We start from the raw sequence: 20,963 nt of genomic DNA, 5'->3' as shown, positions 1-20,963 counted from the left end.
GCTTACCCAGGTAGGAACAGACACGTGCAATGTCACGGTGGTCCTTTTTCTTTCTGCAGGCAAACTGGGATGGTGTAATATGATGACTGAACAACAGATTGCACTAGGTTCAAGTCCTGCTTGCAAGCGGAATTGTTTTTCTGGCCATAGTGCGAGCCACAGTCAACCCTGTAACTTCGACCGAACGGATATATTTATTAGTCGGTGTGCGAGATTTATGAGTGTCAGTTGTCATGTTGTCAAGGAGGGAGTGTGCGAGATTTACGAGTGTGATTGGACAGGACACTGCGCTGAAATAGAATGAGTGTCATTGTGATAACATCATTTATGAGTGTGTTGTTACGATACAGTGTTTGTTGTGCGTGTTGTCGGATACGCCGATATAATTAGTTGCATAGATAGTACTTACATGGTTGCTTGTATTTTCGCTCTCCACAGCAACTCCACTGCGTGCTGCGTTCTATGAATTCCTATTCTGTACACTGACTCTCTCTGACAGGGTTGGCTGTCACCCTGTCCCTGGGCGCAAGCACACTCTGACAGACCAAACCGATTCGCTTCATCTCCACAATATTTATCTCCTTTCGATTTGAATTTCTGTTTGTTCTGCACTCTGATATTTCCTTGTTGTTTGCACCTGCGCCTTTGGACGCGGAACTATTACTTTGCTGTCGCCATCGCATCGCTATTATTTATATCCATGGTAACGTTGTGGTATGACTCATCGATGCATCATGCATGATCATTCTGCTTTTCTACTCTTCGATATGCATGCACGCACACTGATGTACACGTAAGTCAATGCACGCACGCGGGCACGTTTTGCTGATGACAGCGATTTGGCGATCGTTGGTGTTGTTGTTTTCTGGTTGATTTGAGAGTGTGGTTGAAACCAATAAGTAAATACAGTCTTCTAGTTGTCTCCACGAAAAGGCCAGGAAATCGCGCTACAACAGGGGTCTGAAGACCGCGTAGTTTTTAGTTGTGGTCGATAAGTTCACAGTCGGCTACTCGTGACCTGGCATGAGGGTCGCATGGATACAGCTAATTTGATTATCCGCCATTGACAACTTGAGTGGGTCTGGTTAACCCAAACTTACTGCTGTAAGAACTTCAACCGCACCTTGACCCCCGACGGTAGTGGAATTTCTGCTCGCGCTGTAAAGTGTAAAGTCCCTCTGGCCAACTCTTACTTGTGCTGTGACTTTTATTTCATTTCCTACAGGATGAAGTTGAACTGCTGTGCCAGTATTTTGTTGATGGTCCTGGAAAAGACAATGGAATTACATCAATGTACTTACATTTTGACATTACCAGGTAGGTGTCAGCACAGCCCGTGGTGTGTGTGTATTTGTCTGTCTGTTTGTCTGTCTGTCTATCTGTCTGTCTGTCTGTCTGTCTGTCTGTCTGTCTGTCTGTCTGTCTGTCTGTGTCTGCCTGTGTCTGTCTGTGTCTGTCTGTGTCTGTCTGTGTCTGAGTGCATGTCTGTGCGTTTGTCTGTGTGTGTCTCTCTGTCTGTGTCTGTGTCCCATACAGCACAGTGGTATGTAGTTTCCAATCACGAGATCGCGGGGTTTAAGAATGAAATGACACTTTACAGTGAAGCGTTCCATGCTGCAAGTTCCTGTCGACATGTGGTAGTAGGGTGCACTCTCCCCTTTTCGGCGGAGGTGCTCAAATTTGATGGGAATAAAAGATTAACGGAGCGTTACAGATTTCTTAGACCAACACCTATTGACGCAGAGGCCAGAAGATTGCTAGTACACACAGTGACATTAGTGGCAAAGGTATGTGTCGTGGTGGGTGTGCAGGTATGGGTGTGCTGGCCCAGCAGTCTATTGGGATTGTGTTTCCACTTCTATTTTCTCCGTCTGATTCTTCTACCAGGTACCGCAAAATGACATCACTAAGGGTGTTACCATGTGCTTGGAGACTCGGTATGTTGTTTGACATCTGCTCAGCCTTGTTGCTATGCTCTATCTGTGCCAGTGCATTTCTTTGTGACTGCACAACGTCAGTATTATGAAGTGATAGAAGTTACAACAGTGCGGCTCAATGAAGTCTGATTGTGTGAGTCAAAGTTGTGCCCTGCACCATTTAGGCCGCGGTCACACATGAAAAGCTTGCACCGCTTTTGCGGAGGCGAAAAGCGTAACTACCGCAGCCGCTTTCGCGGAACACAGGATGCAGCGGTCACACATATATGTAGACTTCTGTGCTCCTCAACGCCCCGCTTTGGCGGAGGGAATGCAAATGCAGCACGTCCTATGAAATTTTAGATGTTCTTGTCCGAGTTGAAGCGACCTTCGCTTGTACAAGCAGAGCTATCGTGGATCGCTGACAGGCTGCTGAATGTCTCCTGTCAAGTACACTCGTGGATTTGGGGCACATTCACTGCGGCCCAGTACAGGTGTATTTGAATAATAGTTTAGTTTACATCAATATCAATTTTAAATAGTTGTATAGCAGGGTGTCGTTGGCTCCTCCAGAATCCATCATCGACCCTAACGACTGCGTGGATGCCTGCAGTTGCAGTGAGGGTGTGGCAGAGTACTCTACTCCTCCCTGGTTGCAGTCCTAGTGCTGCATACTCTGGTGGACGCCTTGCTTGGAGGGAGAAGGAGAGAGTTGGAGATCGTCCGCGATCGGGGCCAATGAGTTGGGAGACGGGTTCCCTCACCAACTATCCACTCATAACGATGCAGTATCGTTTGCGAGATCTCCAGAACGTACAGTTCATTGGCAAAGAAGAACGATATGAAAGCTGAATACCAAACGGCAACCAAACCACCAGAACTCAGTGCAGAAGTAGCACACCAAACTCCAAAGCCATCACCATGCAGGTTCCGCCAAAGCGGATCCGCGGAAGCGGAGGCTCCGGTCGCATTTTTTGGCGTAGCGAAATCCAAACTTTCCGCCAAAGCGTAACTTACGCCTCCGCCGTTGCCGAGGCAACGGTGGAAGCGTAAGTTACGCTTTGGCGGAACCGCCAAAAAAAGTGCGTGTGTGACCGCGGCCTTAGCAGCCCAGTGTTTGCAGGTCTAGGGCTGTACAGCGCTCAGAGTGGCATTCGCTAGCTTGATCGGATTTCGTTGAGCAGCACTGTAGAACGAGAACATCCCTGTAGATGAAAAAGCGTGTACTCCGTCTCCCTCCATGAGTAGTTGTCCTATGTAATGCATACCAAGTTTTGGCAGTGCCTCTTTTCCCTGACCACTGAGTCTAAGCTCTCTCTCTCTCTCTCTCTCTCTCTCTCTCTCTCTCTCTGTCTCTCTCTCTCTCTGTCTCATATGAGTTCCTATCAGTTGCTGTGAACACCTTGAGTGGAGAGCGCTTGCTCGAGCGTTGAACCGGGTTCTTAATCCACCATACCCAGTTCGCAAGGCTGGGCGGGGTTGTGAGCAGGCTTTCATTTCATCTTTTCTTATTATTTCTGCTTTTCATCTCACTACAAAAATTCTGCGCTTTTTCTCCATCTGCGCATAAAATCTAGACTGACAACCTGCTTGTTAAATCATGCACCTGCTTTCAGGCGTAAAAACCCTGTTGTAGAGGTCTCAGTCCTCATTTGTTAGACTTACCTGTCTTTATAAATGTAACTTACTCTCTCTCTCTCTCTCTCTCTCTCTCTCTCTCTCTCTCTCTCTCTCTCTCTCATATTGTATTATAGTGTGTGTATTCTTGTATTGGTCTTGTGCTTTTGTACTTGTAGCATCTACATGAGAAATTGCTTGGCCTGACGTACAGAATATCGGCTGATGCCTTCTTCCAAGGTAATGACATGTATGCTGGCACTTGTTAACTGACTATCGTCATTGCTGCCCTGTGTATGTACGTGTATGATAACGCAGAGCCACGTTCATTGCATAGCCACGTTCATTGCATAGCCACGTTCATTGCATAGCCACGTTCAGTGCATAGCCACGTTCATTGCATAGCCACGTTCATTGCATAGCCACGTTCATTGCATAGCCACGTTCATTGCATAGCCACGTTCAGTGCATAGCCACGTTCATTGCATAGCCACGTTCATTGCATAGCCACGTTCATTGCATAGCCACGTTCATTGCATAGCCACGTTCATTGCATAGCCACGTTCAGTGCATAGCCACGTTCAGTGCATAGCCACGTTCATTGCATAGCCACGTTCATTGCATAGCCACGTTCATTGCATAGCCACGTTCAGTGCATAGCCACGTTCAGTGCATAGCCACGTTCATTGCATAGCCACGTTCATTGCATAGCCACGTTCAGTGCATAGCCACGTTCATTGCATAGCCACGTTCATTGCATAGCCACGTTCATTGCATAGCCACGTTCATTGCATAGCCACGTTCATTGCATAGCCACGTTCATTGCATAGCCACGTTCAGTGCATAGCCACGTTCATTGCATAGCCACGTTCAGTGCATAGCCACGTTCAGTGCATAGCCACGTTCATTGCATAGCCACGTTCATTGCATAGCCACGTTCATTGCATAGCCACGTTCATTGCATAGCCACGTTCATTGCATAGCCACGTTCATTGCATAGCCACGTTCATTGCATAGCCACGTTCATTGCAGAGCCACGTTCATTGCATAGCCACGTTCACCGCATAGCGACGTGCTCATACTCATAGTGCCAGAGCCATGCAGAGCCACTCAGAGCCATACAGCAACTGTTTTATCTGAGGTCAGATTTCCCTTTTCACCGCTCACTGCAGGACCATATGAACCTGCATTATACAGGATTGCAGAGTTTTGCCCTCCCTCCGACCAGATCGGTTTATTGGATTATTCTGCGGAAAGATTCCGATTCTTGCCACATAGTTAGTTTCCACGGCAAGTTGCAATGGGAGTACACAATTCTCTTCTTATACTGTCTGTTTGTACCTCGGTGTGTGTGTGTCTGTCTGTGTGTCTGTGTCCGTGTGTGTATCTATGTGTGTCTGTGAGCATGGTGTGTCTGTCTGTGTGTCTGTCTGTGTGTGTGTGTGTGTGTGTGTCTGTGTGTCTGTGTGCGTGTGCATGCGCATGTGTGTGTCTGTGTCTATTTGTGTGTCTGCACAGTAAACACCCTTGGCACTGAACGTCTGTACGCATCAATCTGTGACTGGTGTGATGTCAACGAGGACTCTATTGTCTTGGGTAAGCTGCTATGGACCTTACCTGACCATGTACTGAAATTTCACACTTTCCCCACTGCACTGAACAAGTCCACAATGACCTTGTAATCGATTTCACAGACACTGCTGTTACCATATGCTGTCATAGGATCTCATGTGTATTTGCTCCCACGCACATGGCATTGTGCTCTTGATGTCTGTCCACCTGGTCCACTGGGCAAGCTCCGCAGCTGTAGCTCATAATAAAGACATAATTAGGCCACCCAGAATTAATTCGTTGTTTCGGGTCACCCGACCGACCATCTTTTTTCACCCGACCGCAAGATGTTTTTTTATAGTGCATGCAAATGTACATGACTAGACTATATGTAGGACTCAGTATAGAGTCCATGCACTATATGATGTCCAGCACCCTATATAGAGTCCATTGGTCCAAAATCCACTATACAGAGTCCAGGAGTCCACTCAGTTTTGATCAGCTTCATCCTGCCGCGCAATCCCCTATAAGGAGTACACTTTTTCTACAAGTCCCCTATTCACGGTCCAGGAGTCCAGTTTATCCTGTCAGTGTCACGCCGTCCTGTGTGTTGAGCCCGAAAGAGAACACATTTTTCAGTTTTGCTCGCCTCGTGGCAGCGCATTCCTTTCTTCACTTCAGCCATGGCTGCCAATTCTGCTGTGCAGTTGCTGACAGTAATCTGTCTCGAGCTAACCAAGGAGGATAAGGAGACGTTCAAAATCAAATCTGGAAAGCGTCTTGTGGTTCTCTGAAGACGTTTCATCAGTGCGCGGGATGAAAGCAGAAATTGCAGAACGAGAAAAGTTCAGCACAGTTCAAATCTGACGAGTCAGGTACACTGACGCTCTCTTTCGTTCGACGCCACAAGGATCCCCTGTTTGGCTGGCCATTGCTGCCAGTAAGACGTTTGAACGGTTTCATCAGAGCGAGGGATGAAAGCAGAAACGGCGGAGAAAGAGAAAAGTTCAGCACAGTTGCAATCTGACGAGTCAGATACACTGACACTCTCTTTCGTTCGACGCCACAAGGATACCCTGTTTGACTGGACAAGAGCTGCCTGTACCACCGTTTCAAAAGGCTGTCCAACTACATGGCAGGACGATGACTGAGGTAAGGAAGCTTTTACTCGTTTCGATTGGTCTGCTGTTCTGTCGTTATGCTTGAATTTTTTTTCCATTTTCAAGGAGCGTATCGCGTTTGTTTGATGTTGCTTGAATGAATGCCCTAAAAGTAATCAACCACTTCGTAATAGTCCTCAAGGACTGCAAGGACTTTGCATCAATCGTATAATGACCGTCTAGCTATCATCAATTATTATTTTATTTCATGAGAAATGTATTTTTATCCCTGTGATAATTATGTGAACTCCACGACACTCTTCCTGTAGTATGATGTCAAATACAATGGGATCCACAAACGCAGTGCCAGTGTACTAGTAGTAGCAGGACTAGGAGGATTGCTTGTATGCCAATGACAAGAAAGCTTCTCAAGCTAATACTCGTATTCCCTGAAGTAACCGTTTTGATGTCACGAACATGACATTGTGTCAGTGAAACTGCCTCGTGACAACAAATCATTGCATTTCCATCTTGGGGAAGACTGACTGACCGCAACGCTGTACAGATTGTTCAAATCATCTCATTTCAATTTAGTTGCAGTGAAGTGAAACACTGTGTACACTACATGCATGTTGGTGTGTCTGTGCGTCTTGACGGTGTGCACAAACGATCTTATTCCTCGTATTACTAATAGATTATTGTCCCCACCATCACCTGTTCACAGGTCTTTGAGTGGATTGATTTTCATTGAGCATCACATTCGTTGAGAACTTGGTAGTTGTGTGCTCCCATGCATCATTACGGTAATAAGCGTATCCTTGTGCTATCTATTTGTTGCAGGTGTGCTGATCTTCAGAAGCTTGCGGAACTGAGTGCTGCTGAACATTTGCATGGCCATGAGCAATGGTGAAGCTTGCTATTGCACTCTCAGCATGTGCTAGTATTTTTTTTTTTTTTTTTTTTTTTTATCACATTGCACATACCTACGGAAGAAGGGGGAGACAAAACGAAGACGAAACAAAAAAGACAACAATGGGTGTGTAGGCGCTACATGAGCTGCGCTGGTGAGATGCAGTGGACTCCCCCGACCAGGGTCTCGGGATCGGCGTACACAGCAAGCACCATGGGAGAGGGGGGCGAGAGGAATGGCGGAGAGAGAGAGAGAGAGAGAGAGAGAGAGAGAGAGAGAGAGAGAGAGAGAGAGAGAGAGAGAGAGAGAAAGAGAGAGAGAGAGAGAGAGAGAGAGAGAGAGAGAGAGAGAGAGAGAGAGAGAGAGAGAGAGAGAAAGAGGGAGAGAGAGAGAGAGAGAGAGAGAGAGAGAGAGAGAGAGAGCGAGAGAGAGAGATCGAGAGAGAGAGATCGAGAGAGAGAGAGAGAGAGAGAGAGAGGAGAGAGAGAGAGAGAGAGAGAGAGAGAGAGAGAGAGGGAGAGAGAGGGAGAGAGAGGGAGAGAGAGGGAGAGAGTGGAGAGAGAGAGAGAGAGAGAGAGAGAGAGAGAGAGAGAGAGAGAGAAGAGAGAGAGAGAGAGAGAGAGAGAGAGACAGAGAGAGGGAGGGAGACAGAGAGAGGGAGAGAGAGAGACAGAGAGAGAGAGAGAGAGAGAGAGAGAGAGAGAGAGAGAGAGAGAGAGAGAGAGAGAGAGAGAGAGAGAGAGAGAGAGAGAGAGAGAGAGAGAGAGAGAGAGAGAGAGAGAGAGACAGAGAGACAGAGAAAGAGAGACAGAGAAAGAGAGACAGAGAAAAGAGAGAGAGAGAGAGAGACAGAGAGACAGAGAGAGAGAGAGAGAGAGAGAGAGAGAGAGAGAGAGAGAGAGAGCGAGAGCGAGAGAGAGAGGGAGAGAGTGCACAAGAAAGAAGAGAGAGAGAGAGAGAGAAAGAGAGAGATGGGTAAGTGAGGGAAAGAGAGTGAAAGAGGTGGAGAGATATAAGTATAGAGAGAGAAAGAGTTCAGCGGCATATCGTCGCTATGACTATAATGCTACTTTGAGAAGAGGGTCAACATAATGATTTGCGTCCACTGATGGCAGGCCAGTGTGATAGATGTGCATGGCTAGCACCAGTCATGAGCAGAGCACCAGTCACTCTGTTGCAGGTGACGGTATGCAGCAGTCTTGAATCTCTGCAGGTGTTTCCGGGCTGGCTGCTTGTCCAGAATTGCCTGTGGCAGTCTATTCCACACTGGCACGATGCAGTATGGGAAAGAGCGCAGAAGGTAATCAGGAGCTCGTGGCGAGAGATTCAGCTCAAGCTGGTGGGGATGGTGCTGTGCTTGGGCTGCTCGAGTGCGGCGATGACGTGGCGGTATAGCCGGTGGGGGACACATGGCTGCAACTTGAGGCAGACCATGGCCATACATCAGCTTGTACAGTAGGCAGAGAGCAGAGACCTTTCGCCGAACAAGGAGGCTGGGAAGAATCGTACCAGGGCCAATGACATTTAGGGCGCGGAGCTGGACAGCATCCAGCATGGCCAGGTGTGAGGGGGCTGATCCCATCCACGCAAGGGGGGCATATTCCAGCATTGGCCGGACGAATCCTTTGTAAACAGTCACCCTGCCCGCGTGGCTGAGGAGGGGTGCTGCCTTCCGCAGGAGGCCCAGCCGCTGCTTAGCACGCGATGCCACTTGCCGAAGGTGGAGTCTGTAGCTCAGTTTAGTATCAAACGTCACTCCGAGCACCTTCACAGATTCATCAGGCGGGAGAGGAGTTCCGCCAAATGACAGCTGGGGAGGCACTGTATCCTTCCGCTGGTGCGACAGAGTGATAGTTTGCGATTTTGATGGCTCAAACGCAATCTTCCATCTCTTCCCCCAGGCATGGAGCTCATCTAGGCTGCGTTGTAGTGAGGCATTCGAGGCTTGGTCAAGGAGGGAGTACAAAGTTGTATCATCAGCAAAAGTGTTCAGGTTTGTGCCATGCGACAAGCAGCTTGAGATGTCGTTTACGTACACGAGGAACAATGTAGGTCCAAGGATACTACCTTGTGGGACGCCAGACTGGACAGGGTGCACCGATGAGCTCTGGCCATGAACAACAGCTTTAATGGTGCGACATTGCAGGTAGTGGGTAAGCCATGCGAGCAGTGAACCCCCTATCCCCAGCTGGCGGGTCTTGTAAAGTACGCCAGCATGAGACACTTTGTCAAAAGCCCCCGCTATGTCCACGGCAACTGCTTGCATAGCTCCACCTTCTGCCATGGCATTGGCCCACTCATACTGTAGGACAGTCAGGAGGTCTGCAGCTCCGGTGCCACGACGAAAACCGTATTGACGAGTATTCAGCAGACGGTGGCGTTCCAAGAAGTTGACAAGCTGGGAGTTGGCTATACTCTCCATTACTTTCGACAGGATGCTGAGGAGAGACACAGGTCGATAATTCGAAACAATTGACTTGGAGGACTTCTTGTGTATGGGGGACACATGGGCTAGTTTCCAGGAAGCTGGCTGGACCCCTGCTCTGAAGCAGCAAGAGAACAAGCGAGCAGCAGGCTCTGCCAGCTCCCTGTGGCATTCCTTGAGGACTCTAGCTGATATGCCATCGGGGCCAGTGGCCTTGTGCGGATTTAACGCCGCTAGTTGACGACGGACATTGGCTGGACGAAAGTGGATGGCTGTGATCTGAGGTGCCGTGGCATCAAGTTGCATAGCAGGGAGCTGATCAGAGGCAGAGAAATCGTTGGAGCCGAGGCTGCACTTCATGGCAAAGTATTGGGCAAAGCACTCGGCTTTCTCCCTAGCAGTGGTGTGCTCGTGTCCAGATCTGTCGACCAGGACAGGTATATCGCTTTGGCGGCTAACACCAGCAGCTCGCTTAATAGCTGTCCACCATTGCTTGTCTTGCAAGGAGCCAGATGACAGCTTTCTAGAAGCTCGCTCTTTGCATTGCTGTTGGGCATGTTGCAGAACATGCACACAATGTGTAACGGATGCCAGGAAGGTTTCTTTCTGTTGCAAGCTATCGGGGTCTTGCCTCCAAACTCTCCAGGCTTGTTGCTTTAGGTGCACCGCTTGTTGGCAGGCAGGTGTCCACCAGACCGGGTCAGTGGCCATTACTTTAATGGTCTTGGAGGGAATAAACTGAGACATGGCATCACGCACAATTCCTGTGAGGGCTTCACAAGCAGCGTCAGGGTCATTTGATAGGACAGTTGGCCAGTTAATGCGGCTAAGATGTGCGCGCATCCTTCCCCAGTCTGCTCTAGCATACTGCCAGACGATTCTTAGGGCCGGTTGCTCCTTGCGGGGACGTACGGTCTTGAACTCCGTTAAGATAGTGACATGGTCTGAGCGTCCAAGCGGCGGACCAGTGGTGACAGATGCTGCACCTGGGAGGTCAGATATAACTAAGTCCAGTGTGTTGTTCTTGCGGGTTGGTTCGGAGACATGTTGGGTGAGGTAGTGCGAGGCGCACAAGTCCTCTAAGGCTTCCCCGGCAACAGTGGTCTTGGTGCTGCCCAGCCAAGCGGTGTTGTGGACATTGAAGTCACCCGTGATCAGAACATAGTCACCGAGGTGCCGGACAGCGAGCAAGGTCTCCTCAAGATACTCAATAAGACTGATATCTGACTCACTGGAGCTCCCAGACCGGTAGAGGGCGCAGAATACAATTTTATGATGATCACACGTTTCAATAAGAAGCCAGATGACTTCAAAGTCATGACATGGCACGGTGTCAAGGTGACGAAAGCACAGACCTGCTTTTAGCCATACAGCAACACCGCCTCCATGTGCAGTGCGGTCCTTGCGTACTGCGGGGCAGTATCCGGGTATTAGTGTTTCAGCTGGAGACATTTTCTCGGCAGTGAGTTTTGTCTCAGTTACTATGGCAATGTCTACAGTCTGCTGACGGAGGGCATGTTGTAGCTCACCGAACTTGGACTGGAGACCGAATGCATTGGTCAGAAAGATCGATAGACTTGACATATTTGTTTGTGGCTTAGTTGCTTCCTGGAAGAGGGTGTAGCGGTGGCGGAGGGGGAATCTGAGACGGGGCATCCATGTCTATCACTGGCTCCTGGTCGGACGCGCTCATGTGTTGATCGTCTGGAGATTGCTTGTCGGACAGGTGCTGGTACTTCTCAAAATTCCACTGGCGTGAGTATACAGGTCGCGGCCAGAATCCCTTGGAGTTGACCAGCGCAGCCGTTTTCGAGTTGAGTACGAGTCGTGCGGAGGATCTGGCTTCCTTCCGGAAGATCTTGCACTCGTGGATTTTGACTTGAGTTTCGGCTGAGCTTGCTCGGGTGGTGACGAACTGACTGAGTTTCTCCGTAGTCGTGTCACTCGGTAAGTTCCCCACAAACAGTACTTTCCGCTTTCCCGTGGGCTTTGTGCTGCAAACTAGCTCCCAAAGTCCACTGTCCTCGTTGTCGTCTTCAAAGCTGGGCAGCAGGTTTGAATTTGCCGATCTTTCATCACGATGCACCTCTGGTACACGTGCTCGAGCAAGGGGCTTTGGACTGTCGGACTGTGGGGTCGGTTCGTGAACCGAGCTCACAGAAAGTTGGTCTGTACGTGTACAGGGGGTCACGGATGCGCGGTCATCCCGTACATGAGCTTTTGAACTCTCCTTGGTCGTTTTCTTGCCGTTGTTGGCCTTTGCCGTAATGGCGGACTCCTTCAATGATGTTACCTCTTGCCTTAGCTCAATGACAAGGTTTGAGAGATCGTCTAGTCTCCGCCGGAGGCGGGCTTCATTGTCCCTTGACTCACTAACGAACGCAGCCAGATTTTCTACCATACTGAGCACATTGTGGTGGATCCCGGGAGTATTATGCTGACCACTGCACTATGTTACTCTCTTACACTACTACGTGTATGTAAACGTGCGTGTACCCGTCCCCGTACGCATTCGTTTCGTATAATAATTTGTTATCCCTCTTGACTTTACATGTAAATGGGTGGACGTTTGCATGGCTGTTGGAGTTGCGTGTGTATTGTGTCTCTACTCTTTTCTTGGTGTTTTCTTGGCGTTGTATAAGTTTGTGTGTGTGTGTGTGTGTGTGTGTGTGTGTGTGTGTGTGTGTGTGTGTGCGTGCGCGCGCGCACAATAATTTGAAAACAAATAATTAATCCTGGGCTCTCCATTATTCTCTTTTGATTCTTGGTTTTTTTCTAGGTATTTTCTTGGCGTTGTGTGGGTGTGTGCATGTGTGTGTGTGCGTGCACAATAATTTGGCAACACTACATGATTGAGATATTGTAATTTGCAGCGTCTGCGAAGAGACCACTTGATTTGAGGATGGTGTTTGTAGGGTTTTTCATGTAATGAAGTGGCTGCAGTGGCGCCTCAATACATATTTTTTTCATCTTGAGAAGTGAATGATGTAAAGGATTAAAGGGAGAGGCCGTTTTCTGGTTAATATTCACTGCTTACAGCAGATCCTATGTCTATTTTCGAACTCGATAGGGGATGCCTAATTGGCTGGACTTTATACAGGGGGTGTTGTCCACATAAAGACTCTTTATAGTTGATTTCAAAGTTTGGACTCCGTACAGTTGATTTTGGACCAATGGACTCTATATAGGGGTGAAGCCAATTGGCTGGACTCTATACAGGGAGTGATGTCCATCGAAACTTTGAGCTCACAGTTGATTCCAAGTTTGGACTCTGTACAGTGGATTTTGGACCAATGGACTCTATATAGGGGTTGGACATCATATAGGGGCTGGACGCTCTACTGAGTCCAACATATATACGTACATGACTGTACACACGCACCTAATAATAGCTAGCAGTCCAGACATCGACCTCAGAAGCAGCCAAATAAAATAACAGGATGAAGCGCTTGGTGACGATGTTGTCTTCCGATCCGCAATCGGTCCTGAAACAGCATCAGCTCTGCCACCGCGTCGCTCTTTGACAGACGTTTTCAAGGTTAGAGCTGCTCCTCAGACTCGTTTGCCAGCGAGGCCAAGGTCTGGTCCTGGAGGGGACCTGGGTCTGATGGGACAATGACTGCGCTGGATCGTCTACAGTCATGATTTGATCGACTGGCTTGATGGACAAAAGCTATCCGATATGCACAATTGTACATGTATGCACATATACATGTACGTGGCAGTAACCAAAATAAAAAATATAAAAAAATTAAAAAATAAACCCGACCGACCCTGGTACGGATGAGTGAAGTGACCCGAAACAACGAATTAATTCTAGGTGGCCTTAGGGGCCATCCGTAAATATAGATATTTATTTAGAAACGAAAACTAGTCGTTTAGGGGGGAGGGGGTTTAGCGCCTGTTCGTTTCTCAAAAAATATCGATGTACATTTGGCATGCGTGAGCATGTCCAGAAAAAAGACCAAAAATATCGATACTATGTACCATGTGTATGTGTTCGTTTCTCAGGGAGGGAGAGGGGGGTTGAAGAGAAACGACTAGTTTTCGTTTCTAAATAAATATCGGTATTACGGAAGGCCCCCTATAATAATATTATATCCCGCAGAAGTCTCCCCTATCCTGGATATGTTCAAGTCTACCATCCTGGCTATGTGTATGGGCTTTTTCTAGATCTCTGCGGTCTGCAGGGCTTTTCGACATGGGGGGGGGGGGGGGGGGGGTAGTGTGTTTGTTGTCTGTGTTCACTCTGACGTGTGGATGCATCTATTGCCATCTTGAGCTGTGCGTGCGGACCCGGTGCACCTCGTGTGCGTGCGTGTGTGCATGCGTGTGCGTGCGTGTGTGTGTGTGTGTGTGTGTGTGTGTGTGTGTGTGTGTGTGTGTGCGCGCACGCGTGCGTATGTATTGGCTATCACAGACATATGCCGTGGTACTGGTACGATTGCCTTGGCACTGGCAAAGGTAAATACTTGCTCGGCATCACGACGACAATGGCATGTATTCGATATGGCCATCCTTGTTGCATAGACACTCATCTCCGGTCAATGTCGATGATGCACTACAGTCAGTTTCAAAAAGATTAGCAATCCTGGCGATCGCCCGGGGAGTTTGCCGTCTTACCGTATGCGTGCTCGAGAGCTGGCTGGAAAAACTCACTGTGAACTCGAAGAAATAATCCGCGCGAAAGCATGAAAAATGATAACTCACTCACGTCGGTACATGTACGTCTGGTTTACAACAAACGAGTTCTTCCTCGTATCGACATGGAGTCAGAGAGGACATGTCGAAAGTGTGGTAAGTGTTGACGAGCGGGCGCGGGATGGGTCCCAATTCGTTTCGTGCCCAATTTCTTTGAGCTGCGATGCAATTTACTCTCACGATGTGACGAAAACGACATCGACACAGACTCATTCCCAAGGCCATGACTTGGCAAAGCTATCCGTGTGACTTCGACGACATTTTGAGAAAAGCAGACACCTGTGAAAGCTGATAGAAGACGGCGTTGACTCCTAAATTCAAATAAATTGGCGATCTTGAAATACTGAAATACATGTAATTCTCAAAGAGAAATCGATCGATCGATGTGCCGTTGTATTCAACAACACGTAGCTGCAGCGCAATGACTTCCGTGTTCACTCACACCGTTTCAGTGTTATGGGTGTGTTCACATGGCGTGAAGCAGTCAAGTGTCAGTAAGTTCGGCAGGAAACGCGAGCTCCAACAACAACAAGTCGTTTGGCGCAGCCACCTTCTTTGGCTTGTACTTTTTGTACCAGCGTGATCACCAAAACTATGAAAAAAAAGTTTGACTTGAGGATAGTTTGGGATTTGAACTCACAACTTCATGGCCAGCAGACAGCATTCATAACCACAAGGCCAAAAAGGAAAGGATAAATCGTGGGTTTTGATAAAAAAATCGATACTGACATCCAGGGCAAATTGTTAACCATGGGAAAAGGCCGGAAACCTGGCCGAAATTCTAACTCCTTAACGGCTGGTCCAATTGTTCCGAAACCTTCACAGAACAATTTGCCGTGTCCTAACAAGCCATTCTATGTACTTTGTTGTCCAAATTTCCCTTATCTTCGTACTTTTTAAGACCAAAACCTGATTGCTAATCTTTTTGAAATGGACTATAACGTTGCATTGCTGTCCAACGTGTTGCATTGGATCTCCAGGAGTCTCTACTTCTTTTTGACATGCAGTGCACAATGTCAGACAATGTTGTGATGTTATCCGTATACATTTTCCGTATGAAATGGTTGCTTTAAAGAGAGCTTTGCCGTAGTTGGGATGCTTTGCAGATCTAAAAACAGTGTGAACTGAACACCATTTCCTTCTGCGGGTTTGTACGCACTGTGTATGCCCTTTGTACACCCTTGATCATTGCCTATTGCTTTTACTATTGTTTTTGTTGTGTGTGTGTGTGTGTGTGTGTGTGTGTGTGTGTGTGTGTGTGTGTGTGTGTGTGTGTGTGTGTGTGTGTGTGTGTGTGTGTGTGTGTGTGTGCGTGCGTGTGTGTATCTGCTTTTGAATACAGAGAGTGAAGAAAGTGATTGGCGTGGAGATGTGCGAACAAGCCGTGGCGGATGCCAAGCATAATGCAGGACTGAATGGTAGGTGTGGCTGCCGGACAGGCTACCTGGCTGCCTGGCTACCTGGCTGACTAGCTGGCTGACTAGCTGGCTGATTGGCTGATTACCTGGCTGACTACTGTAAATATACAAAATTTCGGCGCTGCAAAATTTCGGCATTTCACGATTTTTGACATTTCGGCGGCGATTTATTTTCGGCGTGGGGTAGAGGCCCTCAGGGCATGGTATAGTGCGACAGATGCTGTGAAAAATTTCATCGGCGTTTCAATTTAGGCGTTTTGGGTCGGTGCCGAATATAGCCGAAATTAAATAGCTGCCGAAAATTTGTATATTTACAGTAGCTGCCAGACAGGCTACCTGGCTGCCTGCCTGCCTGGCTGACTAGCTGGCTGATTGGCTGATTGGCTGATTGGCTGATTGATTGGCTACATGTACATGACTGTACAATTGTAGTCATCTGGAAGCTGTTACATAGAGACCGGCTGTGGCAATTGATTGGAAATACAGCCACAGCAAGAGTTAGACCTATGGAACAGTAGTCAAGAAATGTTAATACACCGTGCCAATCTTGGAAGTGTGCCGAAAGAGATCAAGCAACATTTTGTTTGTCTTGTAGTTTCATTGCATCGTGTATCGTTCGAATATTTTTTACATTGTGTGTCTATGTGTGTGTACGTGTGTGTATATGTGTGTGTGTGTATGCACATGTGCATGCATGTGTGTGTACTTGTGTCTGTCTGTTTGTCTGTGTGCATGCATGTGTGTGTGTATGTGTGTGCGTGTGTGCATGTGCGTGTGTGTGTGTGTGTGTGTGTGTGTGCATTTGTGTGCATTTGTGTGTACACGTGTGTGTATATGTGTGTGTGTGTGTACGTATGTGTACATGATGTTTATGTGCATGCTGGCAGGCATCACCAATGCTGAGTTTATCTGTGGCAAAGCAGACTTTGTCATGGACAGGCTGATGAAACGATACGGCCGCAACCCCAACCTGGTCGCCGTTGTTGATCCACCACAAGCTGGCTTGCGTAAGTGTTTCATTTGAAAGTGTCACATTTCAATTGCATTCTACTTTTTAACTTCATCTACGGAGACCCTTCGATTTAGGCTATAAAGGCCTGTGGAGAATCCGTAAATACAAATAAAATCTATAAGTGTGAACACGAGCAATATCGTAGATATTACTGCACTCTTGGTATGGTAGGAAGACTGCAGTATTGAAGTTCAACTGACGGAATGACAGTTTGCACTGCAAGCAAGTGCAGGACAAACAATCAAAAAGCTACTGTTGCACGCTAGTCACTACAGGCACGGGGCACTTGTTGACTCGTCGCAACTTGCACTCAATAGACAGCCTTAGCAAAAAACGTTATGTTGTAACGGTATTACCGTAAGGGGGAAAATACCGTGATTTGGGTTTGACCTTTAGCAAGATGCACACTATTTTTAGTATGCTGTTGCCACGAGAAAAGCTTTTGTTTCGCGCAGTACAACCATTTATGTCACCATATACGCGGTACAAGGTGAAATGCGTACGGACTAGGCAATATTTGGCCAAAACACGTACCGTTGGTCACAACGATAAATCAGCCCCCATAACGTTTTTACGCTGCAGCTTCAACGCTATTTGGATGATCAAGGTACGAGTATCGTAAAAAAAATAGCGTTACCGTTGTTTGCTAAGGGCGTCTTATACTACCGTAGAGTCGCGCGCTGAAGAACGTAGAGCCCAAGAGCGTCCAGCCTGAAATTCTAAGAACGCCACAGCCTAAAGCTAAGAACGGCGGTGTTGGTTTTCTGGCAGCTTGTGGGATACATAATAATGATCCAGTACAGATTGTTTCTAAGAACGTGCTATAAGAACGCAGCCAGATTGCTGAAAAATAAGAACGTCCCAGGCTAACCCCTTGGAAACAACGTCCTTGGGCGTGTGACTCTACTGTAGTGGTGTACAGTAACAGTATGGATAGTGTCAGTAGTCTGCACTTACGCACTTTCCAGGCATTCAATGATCGTGCGTAGACGCATACCACTAGCGATCTCTTATCGAGCACAATCGCTAACGATAACCCTAGCTGACGGACGAGTGCTCGAGTACTCAGTACGATTCTTTGACATACCGGGCAGATCCTAATTTGTATGTCTGCGTGTGTACATGTGTATGTGTGTGTGTGTGTGTACGTGCATGTGTGTGTGTGCATGTGTGTGTATACGTGTGCACGTATGTTTGTGTTCACATGCACACAACCGGACATATCTAGATCCGGGCGTGTGCCAGCTCATTCGCAAGACCTCTGCCCTGAAACGTCTTTTCTTCGTCGCCTGCAACCTCAAGCAATTTAAGGATGCGGTTTATGGGGTTATAGCCTAGGATGTACATGTATGGGCGAAGTGGTGGCCCGCCGATGCGAATGTATTTGCTTGATGTGTTTCTCAGCACGTCAGGTAATGCGGCCGGCCGCGAATCCGGCTAACTTTTTTATTATTTTTTACATACAATATAAGAGCGCTCAACTGCTACAAGAGCAGGAGCGAAATACTCAATCTGCGGACGGAACAGTGTTTCGTCTTTTGTGGACTCCTCAGCGCAGCACAGAGAAAATGAGGCCAAGCCTGATAGCATAACTTTTGCGAAACTAGGCCCGAACATACCTTGCCAGAGTGCTCAAACTGGCAAGTTTTTTTCGGATCTACATGTACCTCCTTTTTTGGATCTACCTCCAGTGGCATCACACTTACAACATGAGGCTGCCCCTTCAACTGCGAAGTAGATCTGCACACTATTTCCACCGTCTTATGGCATCTACTTTGAAGTACATGTACATGTACATGAGACCTCTCAGTCGCCGCGAGTAGCACTGTCGCCTGGAATAGAGGACAAGTACGGTTTCCGCAATCAGTGATTGCGATCGCGGTTCCCAACACTAGAAATCATACGCCGTGTCGAGACATATCTGTACATGTACTTGCGAAAAATGTCCTGCCGTCACTAGCAAAATTCATGGTGATGGCGAAATGCCTCATTCGGACTTCCCAGAACATTTCGAAGAGTTCAGCCATACTGTTTCTTGCCTCAGGATTGTCGGTTGTAGGATTAAACTGTTTTAATTTTTCCTTGCCGTGATAATTATAATAATTTTAGTCTCCCATGTCGAGGAAATTGCCACTCGAACTTGACATTAGAAGCAGCTTTCCGAATGTGCAGTTACATTGAGCCATGGTGTTTGTATTATATTTTTTGTAGTGTGACGATGACAGCAGAATTTGTTCTCTTTATTTCTATTCAAATAATCGACGTGGAGACAACAATTTTATAATCGCAATAAAGAGAACAAATTCTGCAGTCATCGCCACACTACAACGAAGTCATGAAAGTTTACCAGAATTAATTTTCTTGTCACATTCATCAGTGGAAAGTCGTGACTGAAGAGTAACCATGCTGAACAATGATTAAATATACATTCAATGATGTGTTACGAGAACAAAATACAGTGCCAAAATAGAATGAGGGAAGGTGAGACAATAGAAGTGAAGTGAGAGCTAAGTGCAACGGCGGGTGAGAAACTAATATTATAACGCTAAAACTGTGTAGTGAGACAAACAATCATGCTGTGCACCTACGAAAACAATTTTAACGCAACCACATGTTTCTTCTGCTTACAAAGATCAGGCTTATGCAAACGAATACAAACAGCCTCAAGTACTTTCAACTGACTAGCATACCGTGCACGACAAAGAACAGAAAAACTAAAATCATCATACACCTGCAGACACTTAGGGTGAGACAACAAGTGAAGAAAAACGATGCGGCTCCTAAACGGTGGGGGAGGATAGATCAGATCCACTAACCAGAGGCCAAAGGCCTCAATCCCATTTGCCACATCCATGCATGATGTATGTATGTATTATGCATGAGTAGTACCAAGAGTACATAACCCCCAGGGGGGTTATGTACTCTTGGTATTACTCATGCCAGGCCACGACTCACGAGTTCCCAATTAACTGTGGGTCGCAGCACGGTTGGAAAAATCCTTCCGCTTCCAAGCAGGACTTTAACCTGGTACCTCTCGTTTCTCAATCATGGTCTTAGACCAACCCACTGTGCCTGCCTGCAATAGTGGCATCAGCTACAGTCAAACCTGCCGTTAGCGACCTCTGCGGTAGGCGACCATCTACTGTCAGCGACCGATTTTTTTTACACCCCTGAGAAGCCATAACAAAACACTCACAACCTCCCCTGCACAAACTCGCATCCAGCGGACCAAGCACACACTCGCATCAAACAGACCAAGCCACGATTCCAACCAATGATCAGCTGAAAATGCAGATGTTTCATTCTATCAAAGAACATAAGTATGATTGTGTTTATCATTGCAAAATACTGGCGTGCTCACCCAAAGTTCAGATAAAAGGAAATGAACGACACTCCACTTCTATTCCACAAGCGCACTCTCTAAATGACTATCGTTTTCTAAGAAGCGTGCAACACATTCACTTTACCAGAAAAATGTCTAGTGGCAAATTGCGTGCATCCAGCGTATCAGTGAGTGAGAGAAGCCGAAACCATTCTCATGGCCATAGCAAGAAGATCATGATCATCCAGAAAAACAGGAAGGTGTTCAAGTGCTCAACCATAGAACAAACCTGAGCACTTTCTCCTGATATCATTATACGTTGACTGACAAATGGGAGTCATCGCCTGGTATTGAGTGTTGGAAATATGAATCGAGTCGCCACAATTGTACATTTTGAAAATTTCAAAATAATGGCACGTAGGTGCATGGTTCTGGACAAACCGGGCTAGGCTGACAAGGTTCTTGGCGAAAGCAGCCGCTAGCTCCTGCACCGCTACTTCCTTCTCGCCAATTAATCCTGGCTTGGCAACATCGGAAGCCTGTTCGGGTAGGTCCACATCCCAGGGAAGGGCGTCCGATCCTGTCAATAGACAACCAGCCACAACGGCACCAAAGAGAATGGTAGCGAGACTCTTCATCTTACTGACGGTTGTTGCAAATTCCCTTTTTGGTAAACTTGGAAACAGTTTTCAATGTGCTTGGATTTCTGAAGTTGGGCATGGAGCTCTTTCAGTTTTTGGTCGCCTTTTATACCCGCCCAAGAAGCCGCTACTCGTGATCTATTCCACTTATGCGTGCACGTCGCGATACTGGCCAGGGAACATTTGTGTTTATTTGGGCAGTACTCGCAATCAAGGTCCTTATGAACAGCTCTAATGAGCAATAGTCAAAAGCTTTCTGCGTGTACTGCGATCTGAAAATGGTGAACGGACACACTCAAAAGGGTATGTGTCACGCCTGTTCAGATTAGTTTTGATTTGCACATGTTGCC

At 47.3% G+C, this 20,963-nt stretch overlaps 2 long non-coding RNA genes across 2 annotated transcripts in view; both read left to right on the top strand.

Moving 5' to 3' along the window:
* The window catches only part of LOC135816739 (uncharacterized), a 10,164-nt gene extending 9,527 nt beyond the window's left edge, over window positions 1–637 (top strand). The window contains exon 5 of the long non-coding RNA XR_010553482.1: window positions 1–637. This exon is cut by the window's left edge and continues 74 nt beyond it. This is a non-coding gene — a long non-coding RNA (uncharacterized LOC135816739).
* Window positions 638–1,245: 608 nt separating this feature from the next.
* LOC135816738 (uncharacterized) lies at window positions 1,246–15,636 on the top strand. Its single transcript, XR_010553481.1, has 6 exons — window positions 1,246–1,317; window positions 1,888–1,937; window positions 3,713–3,773; window positions 5,052–5,129; window positions 13,940–13,983; window positions 15,563–15,636. It is a non-coding gene; the product is annotated as an uncharacterized LOC135816738 (long non-coding RNA).
* Window positions 15,637–20,963: the final 5,327 nt, after the last annotated feature.

The sequence above is a fragment of the Sycon ciliatum genome, chromosome 5 (genome assembly GCF_964019385.1).
Source record: "Sycon ciliatum chromosome 5, ocSycCili1.1, whole genome shotgun sequence".
NCBI lineage: Eukaryota > Metazoa > Porifera > Calcarea > Leucosolenida > Sycettidae > Sycon > Sycon ciliatum.
This window is presented reverse-complemented; position numbering and strand designations above follow the sequence as displayed.